This window comes from Prionailurus bengalensis, chromosome B2, assembly GCF_016509475.1.
Source record: "Prionailurus bengalensis isolate Pbe53 chromosome B2, Fcat_Pben_1.1_paternal_pri, whole genome shotgun sequence".
Taxonomy (NCBI): Eukaryota; Metazoa; Chordata; class Mammalia; order Carnivora; family Felidae; genus Prionailurus; species Prionailurus bengalensis.
Window position 1 is genome coordinate 63,365,403 of NC_057349.1, and position 15,670 is coordinate 63,381,072.

The 15,670-nt window shown below is 34.8% G+C and overlaps 1 protein-coding gene across 10 annotated transcripts in view; it reads left to right on the plus strand.

Moving 5' to 3' along the window:
• Positions 1-15,670, plus strand: part of FAM135A (family with sequence similarity 135 member A) — a 125,839-nt gene that overhangs the window by 20,292 nt on the left and 89,877 nt on the right. The gene's annotated exons all lie outside the window — the stretch shown is intronic.

Here is a 15,670-nt window from a genome sequence, read left to right on the forward strand (position 1 = left end):
TGGGCTCTGTGCACTGACCTGCTCAGAGCCTACCTGGGATTCTCCCTCTCTCCCTTTTCTTTTTGTCCCTCCCCCACTCACACCTTGTCTCTCTCAAAATAAATAAATTTTTTAAAAAGTCTTCTTCCTTTAAAAAAATTACCATTTTTAATTACAAATATAAGATACTAAAGGGTATCATTATAATACCTTTTATAAGAAATATATTTAAGGCCTCAGTAAAACAAGCATGATTATAGGTTCCTTGTCTTTTGATTTCTTGTGAAGAACAAATGAAAGAATGTATGTAAAATTTCCATGAAAACAAACGTAAGTAGGGGTGATATCAATTACATCATGTAAGATGTAATTTTTAAAAATATACAGTGAATGTGTACATATAATTTGATATATGATTACAAAGGTGTTTTATGATAAAGTTTTATAGTATGCCTTTGAGAATATTTATTAGCTACGTTTTGGTCTGGATTAACTACAGTAAAAAACAAAACAAAACAAAAAACAAAACAAATGCCAGAAAGCAATATATAAGGTATAAGATGGATATATTACAGCAGTTCAGTAATTTACTTACATTCTGTGGAGAGACCAGCATTAAAATGTTTGAGCCCAAACTGGTGGTCCTGACATAATCAGTGGGCATTTTTTAGCTTTCCTGATACAGTATACTCTGTTTCATTCTGTACATTTAGGAAATGAAATGGTTAATGAAACATTCTAGTGAGTTAACATATATGTCAAATATGAATAATGAATTTTGAAGGTGTCATTAAAAATAAAATACACCTAACACTAAAGCTATGCTGACCATAATTCACTCTATTTTTTAAATTTAAGAAAATATTTTAGGAATTTGAAGTGTTTAGGATTATCTTTTTAGTATCCTATGTGTACTAAAATGCTAGATTATAAATTTTAATGAATTGTACAAAATGGAGAGTTTATTCTTTCTTTCTGAAGACTCTTCAAATGCTCAGGGAGACTTCTTGCTTATGACCAAAAATATGTACATTCTTTCTTTTAAAAAAAATCAATTTTTGTGTTGGCCTGGCATACGTATTAAAGTATATATTTATTGTCACTTGGACTTTTGTAAGTCTACTTTCTATGAAACACAGAGGTTAAAACCACTAATATTACAAGATAGATTTGGTCCTCCCTTTTTGAACTTCCTTAACCTAGTAAACTAACTGTCTTCCCTATTGTGTCATCTAAAGTTGCCAGTTGAAAAAAAGACCTTTTTATTTATTTTTTTCAGCTTTATTGAGAATTAATCAAATAGAATTTCATATATTTAAAGTATACAGTGTGATTTGTTATATGTACATTATGAAATAATTGACACAATCAAGATAATTAACACATCCATCACCTCACAGTTTACTCTTTTTTGTGTGTGTATTTGTGCGTGTGTGTGTACAATGAAAACACAAGATCTACTCTTAGCGAATTTAAATATACAATACTTTATCATTAAAGGTAGTCACCATGTTGTGCATTAAATAGAACTGAAAGTTTACATCATTTGACCTCTCCATTTCTTTCTCTCATCCCTCAACCCCTAGCAAGTACAGTTCTGCGTCTGTTTCTAGGAAATTGACTGTTTTGTTTTGTTTCCATATGTGATTCCATGCAGTATTTATCTTTCTCTGTCTGACTTATCTCACTTAGCATAGTGCCCTCCGGGTTCATCCATAATGTTGCAAACGGCAGGATTTCCATCTTTTTTATGGCTGAATAAGACCTCTCTCTTTCTCTTTCTCTTTCTCTTTCTCTTTCTCTTTCTCTTTCTCTTTCTCTTTCTCTTTCTCTTCCTCTTCCTCTTCCTCTTCCTCTTTCTCTTTCTCTCTCTCCCTCTGTGTGTGTGTGTGTGTGTGTGTGTGTGATACCACATTTTCTTAATCCATTCATCCACTGACAGATACTTAGATTATTTCCTTATCTTGGCTATTGTGAATAATGCTGCATTGAACATGGGAGTGCAGATTTGTCTTCAAGATACTGATTTCATTTCTTTCAAACATATACCCATGAGTGGGATGGCTGGATCATTATGGTAGCTATAATTTTAATTTTTTGAGGAACCTCTATAAAGTTTTCTGCAGTGGCTGCACCAGTGTGCACTCCCACCAACAGTGCACAAAGGTTTCCTTTTCTCTGTGTCTTTGCTAACACTTGTTATATTTTGACATTTAGATAATAACAATTCTAGTAGATGTGAGGTAATATCTCTGGTTTTGATTTACATTTTCCCTGATGATTAGTGATGTTGAGCAACTTTTTATATGTACCTGTTAGTCATCTGTATGTCTTCTTCAGAAAAATGTTCAGATCTTCTGCCCATTTTTTAATCAGATTGTTTTTGCTATTGAGCTATGTGAGCTCTTTTTTTGGATTTTAATCCCTTGAGATATATATGATTTTCAAATATTTTTCCACATTTTGTGGGTTCTCTTTTCATTTTGTGGATGGTTTCCTTTGCTCTGCAGAAGCTTTGTACTTTGATGTAATCCCACTTGTTTACTTTTGTCTTTGCTTTTGGGGTCAAATCCAAAGAACATTACCAAGATCAGTGTCAAGGGCTTTCTCTCTTATGCTTTCTTCTAGGAGTTTTTTGGTTTTAGGTCTTAAATGTAAGTCTTCGGTACAATTGAGTTAATTTCTGTGAGTGATATAAGATAGGGGTATAGATTCATTCTTTTCCATGTGGATATCCAGTTTTCTCAGCACCACTAGGACACTATCCTTTCCCTATTATATGTTGTTGGTACCTTGTCAAAGATTAGTTGACCATGTGTGTGAGTTTATTTCTAGGCTCTGTTCTCTTCCCTTGGTCTGTGTACTTTTTTTTAAATGTCATTATCACACTGCTTTGATTACTATAGCCTCGTTAATAGTAATACTATAGCCTTGCAATTAGGAAGTGTGATGCATCTAGCTTTGTTCATTTTTTCTTAAGATTGCTGTGGCTTTAAATGAATTTAGGATAGTTTTTTCCTGTGTCTGTGAAAAATGGCATGGAAATTTTGATAAAGATGTTATTGAATCTATAGATCCCTTGGGATAGTGTAGACATTTAACAGCATTAATTCTTCCAATCTAAGAACGCAGGATCTCTCTTCCTTCATTTGTGTCTTCTTCAGTTCCTTTCATCAGTGTCTTATAGTTTTCAGTGTACAGGTTTTTATCTCCTTGGTTAAATTTATTCCTAAGTATTTTATTATTTTCGATGCTATTATAAATGAATTTCTCTCCTTTTTAAATAATAGAGTGATTTTAAATTTATGAAATAAACATACTAGAAAAACTTACTTTTATTTTTTAATTGAAGTATAGTTGACACATAATATTATATTAGTTACAGGTGAGCAACACAGTGATGGGATTGCTTTCTTGATTTCTCTTTTGAATAGTTCATTGTTAGTGTATAGACAAGCAACTGATTTTTGTATGTTGATTTTATATCCTGCAACTTTAGTGAATTTATTGGTTAGTTCTAACAACTTTTTGGTGGAATCTTGATATCATGTTATCTGCACTAAGAGATAATTCTACTTCTTCCTTTCCTGTTTGGATGCATGTAATTTCTTCTTAGTGCCAAATTGCGGTGGCTGGGACTGCCAATAATAGAAGTGATAAGAGTGGGTACTCTTGTTTCTAACTTTAGAAGAAAGATTTTAACTTTTAACTGTTGGGTATGGTGTTAGCAATGGGCTTGTCCTGTATGGCCTTTATTATGTTGAGGTATATTTCGTCTATGCCTAATTTATTGAAATTTTTATCATGAAAGTATGTTGAATTTTGTCAAATGCTTTTTCTGCATCTACTGAAACGATCATGATTTTTGTCCTTCATTCTGTTAATATGGTATATCATTTATTTGCATATGTCAAATCACCCTTGCATCCCAGGGATGAATCTCTTGGTCATAGTGTATGATCCTTTTAAAGTACTCTTGAAGAGGCACCTGGGTGGCTTAGTTGGTTAAGCTTCTGACTTCGGCTCAGGTCATGATCTTACGGTTCATAGATTTGAGTCCCGTGTCGGGCTCTGTGCTGACAACTCAGAGCCTGGAGTCTGCTTCAGATTCTGTGTCTCCATCTCTCTCTGCCCCTCCCCCACTTGAGCGCTCTCTTGCGCGCTCTCTCTCTCTCTCTCTCTGTCTCTCAAAAATAACAACACAGGTATTGAGGAGAGCACCTTTTGGAATGAGCACTGGGTGTTGTATGGAAACCAATTTGACAATAAATTTCATATATTGAAATAAATAAGTAAATAACACATTAAAAATTTTTTTTTAAATAAAATAGTCTTGAATTTGGATTGTTAGTATTTTCTTGAGGGTTTTTGCATTTGTGTTCATCAGGGTTATTGACCAGTAATTTTCTTTTCTTGTAGTGTCTTTGGTATTGCTAGCCTTTTGAAATGAATTTGAAATGTTACTTCTTGGTCAATTATTGGAAAAATTTGAGAAGGATTGGTATTAATTCATCTTTAAATGTTTGATAGAGTTTGCCAGTGAAGACATCTGGTCCTGGGCTTTTATTTGCTGGGAGATTTTTGATTGCTGATTCAATGTTTCACATTTTGGTCTGTTCAGATTTTGTTTCTTTATGATTCAGTTTTGGTAAGGTGTGTGTTTCCAGAAATTTACCCATTTCTTCTAGTTTATCTACTTTGTTGGCATATAATTGTTCATTGTAGTCTCTTACCCTTTGTATTTCTACAAAGGATAGTTATAGTGTCTTCTCTTTCATTTGTAATTATTTGAGTCATCTTTTTTTCATAGTCTACCTAAAGGTTTGTTCATTTTATCTTTTCAAAAAACCAACTCTTAGTTTCATTGACCTTTTCTATTGTCTTTCTAGTCTCTATTTCATTTATTTCCACTCCAATCTTTGTTATTCCCTTCCTTCTGCTTACTTTGGGCTTAGTTTGTTCTTTTTCTAGTATCTTGAGGTATAAGTTTAAGTTGTTTGAGATTTTTCTAGGTTATTTGTATGGCAGAAATTTACATGTAGTTAATATCATTTACAAAGTAAGGTTCTTTTGACATTTTGACAAATATTATTTCAGAAATACCCAATAGAGTACTTTCTTTTTTTTTTTTTAATTTTTTTTAATGTTAATTTATTTTTGAGAGAGAGAGAAAGGGGGGGAGGGGCAGAGAGGGAGGGAGACACAGAATCCGAAGCAGGCTCCACCAGGCTCTGAGCTGTCAGCACAGAGCCTGACGCAGGGCTCGAACCCATGAACTGTGCAATCATGACCTGAGCCGAAGTCAGATGCTTAACTGACTGAGCCACCCAGGCGCCCCTAAATACTTGCTTTTTAAGTGCCTTAAGTGCCTTTTCCTGGACACTGTCACTGTGATTTTGGTTTAGGTTTTTTGTTTGTTTATTTTTGGTTGGATTTTTATTAGGTGTAAGTCCAGATTGAGTCATTGTCACTATCACCAGCTTCTGATACTAATAACTGTGTGTTATTGACTGTGAAATGTCAATTATCTGATAATTTACTAGTGTGTGGAAAGGGAGTATCTTTTAAAAATAGTTGATAGCAGACACCAGTCTTTAAAAGAGAAAGCTTGGGTTTGGAAAGCAATAGGATTTTATAATATATAATTTTAGTTTGTATGTGAAAATATTATTTATGTGTGCATTTTTTATAGCATTACACTAGAAAATTTTTAAGAGGTTACATCTTTTTTATTAAATTATAACAGCCAAAATCAAGAACATGAGAACTAGATTTTGAACATAAGAAGAAAGTGTTAATTTCTTTCATACTTTTTCAAAATAGCAAACTTTTGTCTCTCATGTCTAAAATGTAACACCTAATATAATTTTTCAAGATAGTTTTTTATCCTGGGGTGCCTTGGTGGCTCACTTGGTTAAGCAAGTGACCCTTGATTTCGGCTCAGGTTGTGACCTCATGGTTGTGAAGATCAAGCCCTACGTTGGGCTCCATGCTGAATGTGGAGCCTGCATGGGATTCTCTCTCTCTGTCTCTCTGTCTCTCTCTGCTCCTCCCCCACTTGTGCTTTCTCTGTCTCTCTCTATCAAAAAGTAAATGAATAAACACTTAAAAATATATATTTTTAATGTTATATCAGTATATTTTCTTTTTCTCTAGTTTAGAATATCTTTCCTGTTTATGGTACATGATCATATCTATGGATTTTTACAAATAAAATGACCTTTAACAAATTACGAGGTGTGCATCTTTCTTCATCCCAATACCATTCCCAGCATGACTATCTTTTATATGTGTGTAGTACCCCACAGGTTCTTGTTTCATCCTCTGAACACCTCTGGGATAATGTGAATCTGGTATTTCAGTTGTATTTTCTGCCATTGTACCCCAGGATAGCCTATCATGTTAAATGTTTAAGTTCATATGAAAATTAGGTATAGTAGATCCAAAATAATGTTCTCATGTCCAGATGAATTTTTCCTTATCAGCGATCTGGAAGAACAAAAGAGAGGGAGAGAGAGCAAGCACAAAGAAAGCAACCAGTGTATTCTAGTCTTAGAGGTACTGATTTGGTTCTCTTTTTATGCCCCTTCTCTTCCAAGATGTATTTCATTTTAAAATAGTATTTAAGAGTTCCTGGAGTTTGTATCTTTTTAATACTAGTAAATTTGTTAGGAAAAGGTATCCTTCCCAAAAGTTTCTCTAGAAATTATTCCTGTGAATTTGGTTGACTTTGTTTTAATAAGTACAGATCTTTGATGTCTAGACTCATCCTTGATAACATAAACATATTCAGATAGGGGTAATTTTTCTTTATCTGGTGTGTTTATTCTCTTTTTACCTCTCTTCCTTAAAAATTCACTTTTTCTTCTAAGGGCTTGGATTTTCTCTATACTTTTATTACACACCCTATTTTTCTGGTTGGATTTGTACTATCATCTTAAGACCTTTCCTTTCCAGCACTGTATTTTACCATAATTCCTATACTTTGTGTGTATTTCTGGAAAACTTTTAGAAGAAGAAAGAAAGTACTGATTTTGTCTGTGAGTTGCAGAAGGGCAAGTTAGATGTAGGAATTAGATGGTATCATACAGCTTATTGCAACACATTTAAATTATTTCCAGCATGAAATTGTGCTGACAGTGAGAGGTTTGAGTCAGGAAATAGCTGTCATCTGCAATAGCATCAGTCATAAAAGACAATGAGTATTTATAGAGCTGTTGAAAATTGATTAATAAGAAAATATTTACAGACTTCTACAACAAAGAAGTCATTCTTGATTCTAAGGAACCGTCCCCAGTTTGAAATGTTAGAGCACTATGTACTATTGTGATAAAAAGTGCAAATAACAACTCCCCATTTCTAATAACAATAGCATTTTTTAAGAAAGAAACATACATTGTTTTATTTGCTTTTTTAATATCCACCCATCCCTTTTTTCTGGAAAAAAAAATAAATAAATAAATAATTTTTTGCAAATAATACAAATAGTTAAAAAATCTATTAGTCTAGAAAGATTTGTAGTGAAAACATAGTTACTTCTCTAGATGCATCCACTTTTCACTATTTCTTTAGTTCTAATGGTTTCCTTTATATAGGCTTTTTTACTTCCTGGTATGATAAATGACAACTGAAGATTACACTACTTTCTCCCTCTCTTCTCTGTTTTTTAGGAGATGCCATTATGCCCGTGTCATTCTTTGACTGTTTCTTTGACCTTGGCTGTAACTGTTAAATGATATATTGTTTAAACCTCCATTTTCGATTTTAGCAAATAAGACAAATCCTATTTTGTAATGCCTCTTTTTTCAAATTTTCTCTTTTCCTCCACCTTTCAACTTGTTAAATATATCCTTTGTTTTATGTTATCAAAGTTTCTAACATTCATATTCTGTTTTGTAACTGTAATTAAATCTTACTGTGCTTTGTCTATGGGTTTGTTCCAAATGTTGAAAACAAGTAAACAGCTTTTCATTTTTCATTTCATTTTCATGAGAGGGAGAGTACTTATAAAATTGAAACGACTATCCAACATAAAGAAAGGATCTTAAGTTTCTGGCAAGACAAGACAAATCTAGTTACCATTTTGGTATTGATCTGGGTCACCTGTTACAGAGAGGTAGCTATAGATATATCTTAGAAGCTGTAAATTCAAAGATGTGGCTCTGTTGTAGTTAATAAAGTAGTGATTTGGAATCAGAATACCAGCTTCCTTTTATGTTACCTTGCAAAACTCACTTAACCTCTGTGAGCCTCAGGTTCTCATCTGTGAAGTGTGTTACCTGCTTTACAGGGTTATTATGTGTTTAAGTGAAAGTTCTCGGTAAACTGTAAAGGACTGTATATATGTAAAATATTATTATTTGACTTCTGGTACTATAAGAAAGAATGAGAAACAGTCACGTTTTGACTTACTGTGTATACTATTTGTGAACCATTTAATGCACAGAGCTAAAAATTATAATAAAGTTATTTTGATGATTTCCTGTGATATATATAATTGTGCAGCATAGTAAGTACATAGGATAACATCTCATGTTAATATGTAAATTACAATGTTTTCTAAATTAACAAAGCCATTTCTGGGATAAGAAGAATGAGCTAGAATGACCAAGGGCAAAAAGGGAAATCCGAGGGAAAGAAGAGATCTCACAAAAGACCCCTGAATTTATAACTTGTCAAGGAAATCTAAGTACCTACCCTTGCATTTCTATGCTTATAAAACTAACTTAATCTGCAGATAGTGTTTGAATTTGGATTTGTTCTGCCACTCACTCGTAAGTGTTGTTCTGCCACTTAACTAGCTTTAGGTCTTAAGCAAATTACTCTGTTTCTCTGAGACTTACCTAATCAGTGGAGGGAAATAATCCCTGTCTTACAGTGTGTTTGTGAAAATTAAATGAGAAAATTAGATACAGAGACCTGGTATAATGTTGAGTAAATATTGGTTCCCTTTGTCATGTCCTCTATTTCTACCCTAAATTACCCCAGATGTTAAAAAACTGAAATAAGGTGGACTCTAGGATCTCAGAAACAACTTGATTTAAGGACAGTCATGAAGAAAGAGTTGCCCGTCAACCATATATGTGCCTTTTCTTCCTTAGTTTTCAAGAATTAGCCTTACTAATAACACAGGATAACTGAATGGTATGGTTTAACCTTTCTATACCTCCTTTGGGTCTTTTCTTCCCCTATGAAACACCTACTTCTTACTAGTGTAAGGGTTCTGTGATATGTAAGAGTGTACTGCATACCTATGTTTAAACTAGTTTATCAGTGTGACATAGAAGACCGAGCACAGGCTTTGGGGCAAACAGCAGTGGCATTTGCTCCTAGATAAATTATTTAAATTATCGGAGCCTTGGTATCTCTAAAATAGATTAGTTCCTGCACTATAAAATTGCCTAAAGGATTAGTTATAATATACAAAAATCACAGTGCCTGGCACGTAAGTGCTCTGTAGATGGTAGCTAGTAGTAGTAAAATAAAACGACTACTTTCTTCTTCTTTTTTTATTGGATAAATTTGACATACAATATGTAAATTTAAGGTGTACCATGTGTTGCTTTGATACATTTGTTTATTATAATGTGATTGTTGTAATAATATTTATTGACATTATATAATTGTAGCACAATATTGTTGCCTATATTCATTATACTGTACAGTAGCTATCTATGGCTTATTTACTACTCCTTACAGGTTTGTATTCTTAAATAACATCAAACTTATTTCCCCACCCCCTCATCCCCTGTTAACTACCATTTTACTCTGTTTTTTACGACTTTGAGTTTTTTAGATTCTACAAATAAGTGATAATGCATTATTTTTTTATTTTTCTGACCTATCTCACTTAGCATAATGTGCTCAGGGTTCATCCATCTTGTTGCAAATGGCAAGATAGTCTCCTTTCTAACAGCTGAATAAAATTCCATTGTGTATATATACTCCATCTTTTTTATCCATTCATTCATTGTTTCTGTATCTTGGCTATTGTGAATAATGCTGCAGTAAACATAGGAGTGCATTTATCTCCTTGAAATCTTTTCATTTCCTTTAGATACATACCAGAAATGAAATTGCTGGATGCTATGGCAGATCTTATTTTAATTTTTTAAGGACCCTCCATATTGTTTTCCATAGTGGTCAGGCCAATTTACATTCCCACCAGCAGTGGATAGGGTTTCCCTTTCACCACATTCTTGTTAGCACCTATTGTCTGTTGTCTTCTTGATAATAGCCATTCCAATACATGTAAGGTGATAACTCATTGTGTTGTTGATTAGCATTTCCCTGATGATTAGTGATGTTGAATCTTGTCATGTACCTATTAGTCATTTTGATGTCATTTTTAGAAAAATTTCTATGTAGTTTTTCTATGAGACTGCTATTCATGAGGAGAAAGAAGGGAAATTGCATAAAACTTCAAACAATAATATGTGAGGAAGGTCTTATTACTATATATATATTTTTTTTCTCTACTTTGATAAAAATTTCACAGCTAGATAAGCATTTGGACTAATAAGAAATCAACCCTGCTTGAACAACAAAAACATTTTTCCAGTTATTTGTATTTGACCAGATTTTTTCAAAGTCATTTATTCTAGATAAAATTTTTTGCGTGTATATGTATTCCTATCTACCACCACCCAGTGCTTTTATACAGGTGATAGCAGTTAAGAACAAATTAATATCAAGAAAAAAGGAAGGTTGGGGCACCTGGGTAGCTCAGTCTGTTAAGCATACAACTCTTGATTTCAGCTCAGGTCATGATCTCACAGTTTGTGGGTTTCAGCCCTGCATCAGGCTCTGCACTGACAGTGCATAGCCTGCTTGGGATTCTGTCTCTCTCCCTCTCTGTCTCCCCCTCCCTCTCTCTCTCTATCTCAAAAATAAATAAATAAATAAACAAACAAACAAACAAACGTTTTTTAAAAAAGAAAAAAGGGTGGAAATAAGGACTAGCTATCAGAGTAAGGAGGGGTTGTCCCAGTTATGTGCCTTGGCAGTGGTTAATTGGCCACTAGAAATAAAGCTTCAAATATTTTGACATGCTGGTAGATGAACCATCTGTTTCTTCTCTGTTAGTTGTCTCCTTAAGCTTTTCCCAGCTATCAACTTTTCCGGGCCTTCCTTTGAGAGCCATTGAAATATTTTGACAGTTTTGCTGAATTGTTAAGATTTTTCATGATTTGACCCTATCCTACATGTCTAACTTTATTTGCTACCATTTCCTTGTGGATTTCTCCCCATGGAACCACTTCCAGTTTCTCACATTGGAAGAGTTCTAACTTACTTCATATTTTGTGCATGTATTTTCCACCTCATTGTCTCCTTTGTCCTAGTTTAGAAGTTTCCTCTGCTATGTTTCATAACACTTTTCTATAAACATCTTTTTAACATCTTATAATTTTTTGTTATTTATTTTATTATAATGCAATCAAACATCAAGAATCATAAAAGGAGATTGCTTTTTTTAGAATGAGGAAGATTTGGGGTGCCTGGGTGGCTCAGTCGGTAGAGCGTCTGACTTCGGCTCAGGTCATGATCTCGTGGTCTGTGAGTTCAAGCCCCACGTCGGGCTCTGTGCTGATGGCTCAGAGCCTGGAGCCTGCTTGGGATCCTGTGTCTCCCTCTCTCTGCTCCTCCCCCGCTCATTCTCTGTCTGTCTCTCTCTCCTTCAAAAATAAATTAAAAAAATTAAAAAAAATTTTTTTTAAATGAGGAAGATTCTGGGGTGCCTAGATGGCTCAGTTGGTTGAGCATCTGACTTCGGCCCCAGTCATGATCTCACGGTTTGTGGGTTCAAACCCCGCATCAGGCTCTGTGCTGACAGCATGGAGCCTGCTTTGGATTCCATGTCTCCCTCTCTGTCTGCACCTCCCCCACTAACTTTCTCTCCCTCTCAAAAATAAACAAACATTAAGAAAATTAAAAAAATATAATAAAATGAGGAAGGTTTAAATAAATAAATCTTCATTTTATGTCACTAATCCATTACTGTTAATAGTAACTGAATGAGCTCAACAATCATGAATGGAAAACTCAGCAGAGTTAGATCTTTCAATAAACTTGGCATAGCTTATGAAACTTGAGTCCATTTGGCATTATAGCCCTCCATTTTGCTTTCCCTAGATTGAACAGCTTCCTTCTGTCACAACCATTGTCTTTTTACCTGGCTTAAGAGATAGTGATAATTACATTGGCATTTGCTTTGGCCTCCAAAATAGGGAGTTAAGAGATTATCCCATTGTAGTCCAATTATTTGCTTGAATGTTTCTATTCAAACTAGATTGGGAACTCTGAAAACAAGGGCAGGGTTCTTATTTATGTTCATATCTCTTAGTTCCCGATACTTTAGAAGCTTAATAAATTATGGTTGAATGAATGCTCACTTGTTCACAAAATAAATAACAGATATCAGTACTAGCTGTTTAAGCAAAGGGAATATAAATGTGAAAGATAATGATAGGAATAAAATATAAAACATAAATTATCACAACTTAATGTAAGTATTCATAGGCCTCTATCACAGGTCTCTAAAAGTGTAGATCAGATGTTTGGGTTAGCAGATAACTGACAGGCAAAGTGACAATAGAGTTCTTTCAACAAGAAATTAGGGCACTAAATTAAGTTTGATGAAAGTTCAAGTATTGAATAAATACATGCTAAGGGCTTATTATGTGTAAGACATAGTGCTTACTCCTAAATTATAGCAATGAAAATGATATATGTGGTCCTGACCTCATTGATGGAAGTTATTATCTAGTAAAGATTAAAAAGCACAGAGTGTTTCACAGTCAAGACAAGAAAAGAACTGTACACATATGTTTGGGTCTTTTTGTTTCTAAGACTCTTCGGTAATAGCAATATAAAACACAAAAAAGGAATAGTAAAATATTTCAGTAAGTTTTTGCAGGCAGAAAACAGAAGTGAGAGCTGAACTGCTTTTTAAGGACACCTTCTCCAAGGGATTTCAGGAAGGTACAGCAGGTGAAGGGAAATAAGGGGTGGGCCTGAAATCAGAGATGAATTAAAGGTCTGTAATCAGGTCAGCTGTTATAGTTGGCCACCCCAGACCCAACTGCAGTATGTCAGGAAGATTAGTGTTTACCTTAGGATAAAAACGTGGGGACTTTTCTCTAAGTAAATTGCCATGAGATATTAACATATTAATGCTTCAGAGTAAAGCACATTCTTTATTCCGTGTGTTAAAAATCTACTTTCAACAGACTTTACAGTATATAGTATAGTGTTGCTATAATTTAGGAGTGCACATTGTTGTACAGCAGAGTTCTAGAGCTTTTTAACTTTGCATGACTGAAACTCTGTACCACTGAATAGCAGTTCCTCATTTCTCCCTCCCCGCGGCCCCTAGCAATCGCTATTCTACTTTCTTTGGTGAGTTTGACTATTTTAGATAGCACATATAAATAGAATCATGCAGCGTTTGGCCTGTTTCACTTAGCTTAAGTCGTCATGGTCTATCCATACGTTGCTGCATATTATAGGATTTCCTTTTATTAAGGTTGAAAATATTCTGTTGTATAAATCATTTTCTTTACCCATTCACCTATTTACGGAAAGGTTATTTCTACCACTTAGCTATTGTGAATCATGCGGCAGTGAATTATGGAAGTGCAGATATATCTTCAAGATCCTGTTTTCAATTCTTTGGGATAAATAGCAGATGTATAATTGCTGGATCATATAATAGTTCTATTTTTAATTTTTTGAGGAACCTTCATTCTGTTTCCAGTAGTGGCAACACCATTTTACATTCTCACCAATAGTGTACAAGTGTTCCAGTTTCTCCACAAGTGCTAACCCTATACATAATACCACTATAAGGAGTAAGAAGAATGTGAGACATGGACCTTGACTTCAAGAAGTTTATATTCCTTCTCTTCAGATTCTCTCCCTTTCCATCTTCATTTGACTCTTTTTTATGGTATTGTCAAATACCATTGTCAATAGGGTCTTTCCTGAGATCCCAGACGAGGTTCACCCTCAGAAGATAACATAGCACTCTATTTCTGTCATACTCAGTACAGATGTAATTTACAGAATTCGAAGAGGGCAGGGAAAGTGGGGTTTTTTTTTCCTTTGGTTTGGTGTACTTAACTTGAAACAATGTATGTCACAGAGTAACTGTACAACACATGTTTAGAATTTTTATGAAAAGTATCACATTTTTGAAGATCATATAAAACATTATTTTATTAAATAATAAAATGAATACCCAAATACTCATTCCTTCATTTAAGAAATAGAACATTGTTGGGGTGCCTGGGTAGCTCAGTCGGTTGAGTATCTGACTTCGGCTCAGGTCATGATCTCATGGTTTGTGAGTTTGAGCCCCACATCGGGCTCTGTGCTGACAGCTCAGAGCCTGGAGCCTGCTTCGCATCCTGTGTCTCCCTCTCTGTCTGCCCTCCACTGCTCATGCTTTCTTGCTCTCTCTCAAAAATAAATAAAAACATTAAAAAAGAAAAAAAGAAATAGAACATTACTACTACCATAAAAACCTCCTGTATACCCCACCTCATTTTTGTGTTAATCATTCTTTTTGCTTTCTGTATAGTTTTATCACCTGTGAATGTCATCCAAGTATATATATCTGGTTGAGTTGGAGAAACTGAATAGTAAGCACAAGCCTAGTTGTGTAAGAAAGCTGTAGTATCACTACTGGTTTTTTTTTTTTTTTAATGAAATTTATTGACAAATTGGTTTCCATACAACACCCAGTGCTCATCCCAAAAGGTGCCCTCCTCAATACCCATCACCCACCCTCTCCTCCCTCCCACCCCCCATCAACCCTCAGTTTGTTCTCAGTTTTTAACAGTCTCTTATGCTTTGGCTCTCTCCATTCTAACCTCTTTATTTTTTTTCCTTCCCCTCCCCCATGGGTTCCTGTTAAGTTTCTCAGGATCCACATAAGAGTGAAACCATATGGTATCTGTCTTTCTCTGTATGGCTTATTTCACTTAGCATCACACTCTCCAGTTCCATCCACGTTGCTACAAAAGGCCATATTTCATTTTTTCTCATTGCCACGTAATATTCCATTGTGTATATAAACCACAATTTCTTTATCCATTCATCAGTTGATGGACATTTAGGCTCTTTCCATAATTTGGCTATTGTTGAGAGTGCTGCTATGAACATTGGGGTACAAGTGGCCCTATGCATCAGTGCTCCTGTATCCCTTGGATAAATTCCTAGCAGTGCTATTGCTGGGTCATAGGGTAGGTCTATTTTTAATTTTCTGAGGAACCTCCACACTGCTTTCCAGAGCGGCTGCACCAATTTGCATTCCCACCAACAGTGCAAGAGGGTTCCCGTTTCTCCACATCCTCTCCAGCATCTAGAGTCTCCTGATTTGTTCATTTTGGCCACTCTGACTGGCGTGAGGTGATACCTGAGTGTGGTTTTGATTTGTATTTCCCTGATAAGGAGCGACGCTGAACATCTTTTCATGTGCCTGTTGGCCATCCGGATGTCTTCTTTAGAGAAGTGTCTATTCATGTTTTCTGCCCATTTCTTCACTGGGTTATTTGTTTTTCGGGTGTGGAGTTTGGTGAGCTCTTTATAGATTTTGGATACTAGCCCTTTGTCCGATATGTCATTTGCGAATATCTTTTCCCATTCCGTTGGTTGCCTTTTAGTTTTGTTGGTTGTTTCCTTTGCTGTG